This window comes from Drosophila grimshawi, unplaced genomic scaffold (assembly GCF_018153295.1).
Source record: "Drosophila grimshawi isolate 15287-2541.00 unplaced genomic scaffold, ASM1815329v1 contig_311, whole genome shotgun sequence".
NCBI classification, from domain to species: Eukaryota; Metazoa; Arthropoda; class Insecta; order Diptera; family Drosophilidae; genus Drosophila; species Drosophila grimshawi.
The window spans coordinates 5350640-5357753 of NW_025063098.1; positions in this window are offsets into that span (position 1 = coordinate 5350640).

Below are 7114 nucleotides of genomic sequence, written 5' to 3' on the forward strand. Positions count from 1 at the left end.
ATAATTTGAACATTTCCAAACGTAAGAAAACCTAAAATAAGTTCGCTATTATAATACATTGCTTAGTTATTTTTAAACTGGAAAAACTTGCCGCAAAACAGCTCATTCGATAGTCGTTCAGAGCATATCGTGAACAAAAATGGAAGTAAAATTTAATAAATAGTGCGCGCAATGTGCAGTTTTTGGATTGGCCAGTCTCTGGACCCAGGCAAGCGTAGCCTATAAAGATCCTCCTGACCGACTCCCCTCCCTTTTTGACTGGTCAAATGTGCAATGGGCCGTTGGGTAAATATGTGCATATAAATATTTTGCATGCGATGCATTAAAATTTATGCAAAAACGAATTGCTCGTAGTCTGATGTTGCGTATTAATATTGTTAAAAGAGCTTTAAGTTGGCCAATAGACTGCAGGCAGTTGAATCTCTGGTAAATTTTACTCATTCAAAAGTCAACAGCTGCCGTTTTATTTTTATTTTTTAAACGAATGTCATTAAAACAATTGACATCTGATATGCAACAATGCAGCAGAAATGGTCGTCCAAATAACAAGCATATATCAGAAGGCATTTGCCAGGTATATGATCAAAACTGTTGGAGTGTCGAACAATGAATATAAATTGATATTTTATTGATTCGCTTGACATTTTTACTATTAATTGAAATGTACGCATTGAGCTAAGCTCAGCACTCTTCCTCCCTGTCAATCAACAAGCGGAATGACGCTCAAATAAAGAGAATAATCGATTTATTTGAAATACTATTGCATTGCTGTTAATACATTCTATTGGAATTTCTTTAAATAAATGGCGCTATTATTAAGTGCAATGCATTAATTGTTACTGAGTATGTAATTACTTCATATTTATTACAAATTTGTTTGCAGCAAGTTCTGAAATTGCTGATGTGTTCAAAATTATGACAAGCTTTAATTTTATATATATATATATACATACACCAACTGTTCCATAAAAATGTGGTTTAAGATACATACTAATATAAAGTAAATATTTCACAAACACAGAGTCAGCTGAAATCGCATAATATGAATAAATAATTGCATTGGTTATTTGCATAAAAAAATTTGTCAACAATTTGAACAACCGGTATTTAAAAGGTGTCCACAAAAAGCTGTCTACAATAGCGCTCACAGATTATAATTGATTGTTTAATATGAACATTAAACAAACACAACAAATTATAATAAAATGGCAGAAATAAACATTGAAATACATACGACTCTTCTCCGCCTGCCCGAAATAACCTTATGCAAATTGTTCATTCAACTGTAATCAAATAGCACAAACTGAGATAAAACAAGTAGTTCGACTACGATATGCCCTGAACCCAGTTGTTAACATTATGCTAGTTTTATTTCCCTTCAAAAACTTTAACACCCGCAAGTTTAAGCAAGTGTGCAATTGCTTTCATTTCTTATGGCACAGATACTGAGCCGTAAAAACAACTAAAATAGCGCATGTAATTATTCACAAGCCCGAACTGCAATCACCTTGCAACCTTTGCTTGCAACAAAAGCGTACATATACATGCGTGTATACATAAATGCATAAAAAACATACATGCATATATAAATACACGCATCCATTCATACATTCAGGCAATTTTAACGAGGCACAGCAGAATGCACACAATTATATTTACGGTCTTTTCGATTATATGGTAGTCCGTAAAAAAATGCTTGCTTGATTTGATATCGAAATAGCTATATCGACTCTGTTGTAATATGTTTGAATATCACAGCAACGATTAATACGCAAGTATCGCTATATCGAAGATCTGGTCACACATGTATTGTGTTCTCTTTTTGCATTGCATTCTCCTCAGTTCAGTTGCTCTAAATTCTTCAACTAAAGACGCACTTGCGCATAATAAAGGTAATCCATAATTAGAAACTGCGTTTGACTCTTCATTTTGCCACGTTATTTACAACAGACTCGACCATTGATCCTGATTAAGAATGTATATTTTGTATGGGGTCGAGATGTTCACTTCTGCATACATTTGCACAAAACCATTTTACCCTTTTTACCCATTTTCATTGGGTTGAGTGCATAAATATTCCATATTAATAATAACACACATAGCACACAATAAAAGCATTTCGTAAAATCCCACAACAAATAAAAACTTTACCAAGTGAAATAAGTGAACTCCATTTGCGGTGCAAATATTTGATATTTTCGAACACGTCCTTAATATTACATTAAATTATTTTTTTTGTAAATTTGTATTTGTTTTGGCCACTGCAGTCTATTAAAAAAAAATGTACAAAAGGCCAGGGATGAGCTCTAACCTAATGAGGTAAGTAGTGAAAGTGCATTTGTCAGTAAAGTCCTAATGGTAAACCCATATTTGTGGCTGCTTAGAGAATATCACAGCAGGAGTCCCTGAAAATATGAATAACTGCATATCTACATATACAGACCACAAATGAATTTTTCATTATTTCTTTGAACAATATTTTTGGCTTTTAACATTCCCATAACCTAATTGCGAAACTATTGTATTTTTTTTTTCATTTTAGATACGAGTTTTAAAGTCTTTTGCTTTGTTGTTCTCTTTATTGTTTTGTATGTTTTTTGTACTCGCTGTGTCATATGCAGCAAATAATTTGGGCAAAATTGCGCAATTCTTCTTGTAAATGTAAATTCTTTTGGCTTTGGAATTCGGTTCGCTACTCGCATTGCACAAGAGTTGTGTTGAATTTGCAATTTAAAGTTTTTCGCAAGAAACGCACAACAGGCGGGGCAAACCTGCGAAAGTCCTTTTGAGTTGGCGCAAAATTGAGCATGTATAGCGATAGTTTTGTTTGCTTTTATCTGCTTGCAGTCGGCAGCCCAGGCTTCCCTTAAACTACAACTCAAATGCATTTTAGGGACAATATATATAAATCTGTAATTCTTATGGCAAACTGGCAAGCTGGCAAACTGTCCGAAAAGTGTCAAATCCTTTTGCATACATCCTTTTGGCCCAGTTTCGTTTCAGCTAAGCTCCAACTTGAGTGTTGCCCTTCTCTCCCTCTCTCTATCTCTCTCTCTCTCTCTCTCTCTCTCTTTCTCTCTCTCACTCTCTCTCAGCAGCTGTTGTGCCAACTTTAAGAAAATGGCGATCAACTATGCAGCAGGAACTCTTGAATGATACGCCTGCCTCCTGAGCATCTTTGCCGGGCTGCCACTTGTGTCTCTCGTCTTTGCTGCGGTTTATTTGCCTGCAGTCGGTCCTTGTTGTTGCTCCTACGGGTCTCTGAAGTATTTTGCCAGCAAATACTGCACGAAATTGCTTTATTTGCCTCTTAGTTGCAGCTTGACTCAAGTAGCCCCACAAAAAATTGACAAACTAAGCGTGTTAAATGTCACTGAAATAGCTTCTGCCTGTCGCTACTAGATTGAAACTTGAGGCTTAAGGCCTCCCAAATCTTTGATATTTTAATCCTCATTGCCTTTAATATATGAACTCGATTCATATTTCATTTATGTGATTAATTATTTAAATACGCAATTGAAATTCCGTATGTGGCTGTGTTGAATTATTATATGTGAGATGGTTTTTGCCTTCTGAGGCTAATCCCAACAACAACGAGGAATTTAGACAAGAACAACGACGATTCCTAGACAACAACGACGAGCAAAGAAGTAACGACTAGCAATGAAACAACGACGAGAGCGAATTCGCAAGTCGGCGAGTCTACTTAAAGAAGACGATCGGCGAAAAGCGAGAATAAAATGCGATGACGACGAAGAAGACAGTCTCCGTTTAGCCTTTGATGGAAAAGGTTGTGAGAGCTGTTTCTCAAGCGAAGTATAGACGAGAGTTGGAGTTCGTCCTTTGACGGAATAGGTTGAGAGAGCTGTGTTCGAAGAGAAGAAGACGATAACGACGAGAAAGATGATAAAAGCGCTGACATGATATACGATAAACTATTAATTATATTATATTCGTAATATTATTAACTGTTATTGTAAAACCCCCATATATGTGTATATAGGAATGAGAATAGATCCAGAGAGACGAGAGCAGAGTAGTCATTCAGAGCGCAAAGGAGAAATGATGGTGAGTTCTGTGAGCATTTGGTGCAGGATCTCTTCAGATAAAATTACCTGATCTATAGTGAAGTGAATGTTATTCATCAAAAAAACATATAATAAAATTAAATAAATAACTGTAATAATAATAAACGTCGTTCCCGAGTTATTTACTCTAGTGAAATATTTGGGAGCCACATCTTTAGTTTCTCAAATTGATAGTCAATTCGCAAACTTGACTAAATGACTTATTTCTTATTTTTAATTAGAGTATACGGATATATACGCATTCTTTATATGTCTTAGGAAAGTATCGACCACACCAAACATCCAAATGTTGAACAATTTTACATTTTTTATATCTTTGGTCTTATATTTTTCGAACTAAGTAAAATACATTGTCATAAGATTGCATTTGTAAATTATAGTTTAAAGTTAATAATGAATAGCAAATTTTTAATTAATTTATAAATTAAATAATAGTTTACGAAACGCTTTTCAAAATGTAAAATAAATTTCTTAGTTAAATTCATTCGTGCATATAATATTAAATGGTATTTGCCTCATTTACTTGTCTTGTTAGATGTTTTATTATTCATAAAGAAAGTTGCTGCTGTGCGTTGCTGCCATTAATTACCAAACTCATCCAAAGTAATTCTATAGGAAAATTAGTTTAAGCGCGTGACGCTGCCGTTCGGCGGGCCAAAGATTCAGCTGCCACAGTCGCTGCAATTATTATGCAATTACAGGCGCTGATGGCGCTGCCGCTGTAGTTGAGGATGTGGCCGAGGCTGCGCGACGTTTGGCAGGATAACTACATAAAACTGTTACCTAAGCAACCTGCACAAAGTTATGGGGCAGATCCTGGCGCAGGAAGGCAATTTAGTGGCGGCGGCGAGGACAACAAAAGAAGTAACAGCAGCAACACCAACAAAAACATAATGTACAAGGATTGGGACAACGGCAAATCGTTGGGCAACGCCTTTGTCTTCTTCACGCGTCGGTGGCGGCTGTGTTATATTTTTCTTTCAATGTCCTCCGCTTGCCGCATACCGCTTGCTGCATACAAGAAGGAAAAGCTCATAAAACTTTTTCAATTTCACTTTAATTTGGCAGAGACGCGTTCGTTCTTTTGTTTTTGTGTTTTATCTAGTAACAAAGGCATTTGGCGTGCTCTGTGTAGGCATTTTAGTTGTATGAAAATTCAATTATATGCATTACCTTACTTTGGATATATATACAATATATGCATAATACATACATATATATGGCTTGCTGCAAGATTTGGAGTGCCCATTTAAGTCGCTACTTCGGATAATGAGAATCAAATTAGCCGTTTTTGCTACGCATCAAAACTTTTTCCATTAAAACTGCAAAAGGTTACTTAAGCATTTTTGTAAGCTGTTTTGAAAAAGGAGAACGATTTTATAAGGTTTGTGTAATGCTGAACATTATTTAAGCCACACGAATAAATTCTTCTTAATCGAAGTGTAAGGATTTGTATCCAACCGATAATATCTTCATAGTTTCGAGGCGGTTTTCAAAAAATGTAATATGGAAACTACTACTGATCCTGATAATACTTCAAAATAATAACAATAGTTAAACAAGTTAAAAGAAAGTTCATCAAAATCTGTTTTTTTATCTTGCACCACAGAAGGTCGCTTCCAGTTGAGAAAGCTGTTTTGTTTTTGCCAGCAAATTTGGTTTTAGTATGCGACATGCCTGCACTTGGTCAGATAAAGGCATTCGTTGTTGACTGATCCCACACCCAGCTCTGTGTCACTCCACCAATCACTTCAGACAGTTATTGGCCTGATTAAAATGTTTCGCTCTAATTGAAGTTTCTTGTTGTCGGTTAAGTTGCATGTTTCATGCTTCTAATGCCCATGACATACTCTTAAGTTGCTTTTAACTCCCCATTGCAGTCAGTGCCTAATCAAAAGCTGCCCAAACACTCACTATATATATATATATATATATACATGTGTGTGTGTGTGTGTTTATTACTAATTATAATGGTGTTGTAGGTGAGTAGTTGTGATTTGAGTTGGGATAAGACGTTGGGTTTCTTGCTGAGGCAATGCAATATCTTCTGTTACAAATATGTGTCAATGTCTTTGTCTATGTGGGAGAATATTGTAAATTTCTGACAAGGCAAACTTAAACTGATCAAAAATGCTGCACCTAAATACAGAGTTTGGCAAGCAAGGCTCTTTGGATTTGTGAACTAATAAAGTTCATATAATTTTGGAGTCATTCAGTTTTATATGATTTGTTCTCTCCTGCGTTACTAGGTTTGCTTGGGTTTCAATCAGTCTAGCACAGGTTGTTATTTCAAAACTTTCAATATAGTTACTAAACGCAAACAGATGGAGCTGCCAATCGATGCACTATTGGATTATTAAGTCAACAAGGACGAGCTGCATTTGACTAGGAGAGGGAGTTAGTTTATATACAACGTCATCGCATAAGAAACATAAATAATTGCGTCGCTCTATGGTCGTCCAAAGCTCAGGAGAACTGGGATGAGCTGCGTCAGCTTCATCTTTGAATTTGGCCTGATTTCGCTTTGCTGTGTGCATTCGTGCGCAACAAGATTTTGAAGAGAGAGTTGGATTGCTGGGGGCAGAAGATGTATTATTGGGTACATGAAAAGTAGCTTAACATTAGAAATCACAACATGCGACACTTGTCGGTTCAGTTTGAGACATTGACAGCCATCGAATGCTGCTCGCCGATACCTTACACCCAAATAACATCTAAAATATAACAAATAAATCATTTTATCTCTAAATTTGGAATATGACTACCAACTATATTCCAAGTACACTGACTTATACTGGCAATACAAATCATTCATTCATTACCAATCTGTGCACGGTATGCTAATAATGAGATTTTGTTTTGAGAATTGAAAGATTGTTAGAACAAACGGATTAAAGGTTTGCGCATACATATATGATTCATTACATATTGAAAAGTTTGGCTTTGTTGCCCAATGAATTGTGGGTGAGTGGATTTGGATTCGATGTGTGGCACTATAACCATGTGCTAGCTATGTATCTACTTAT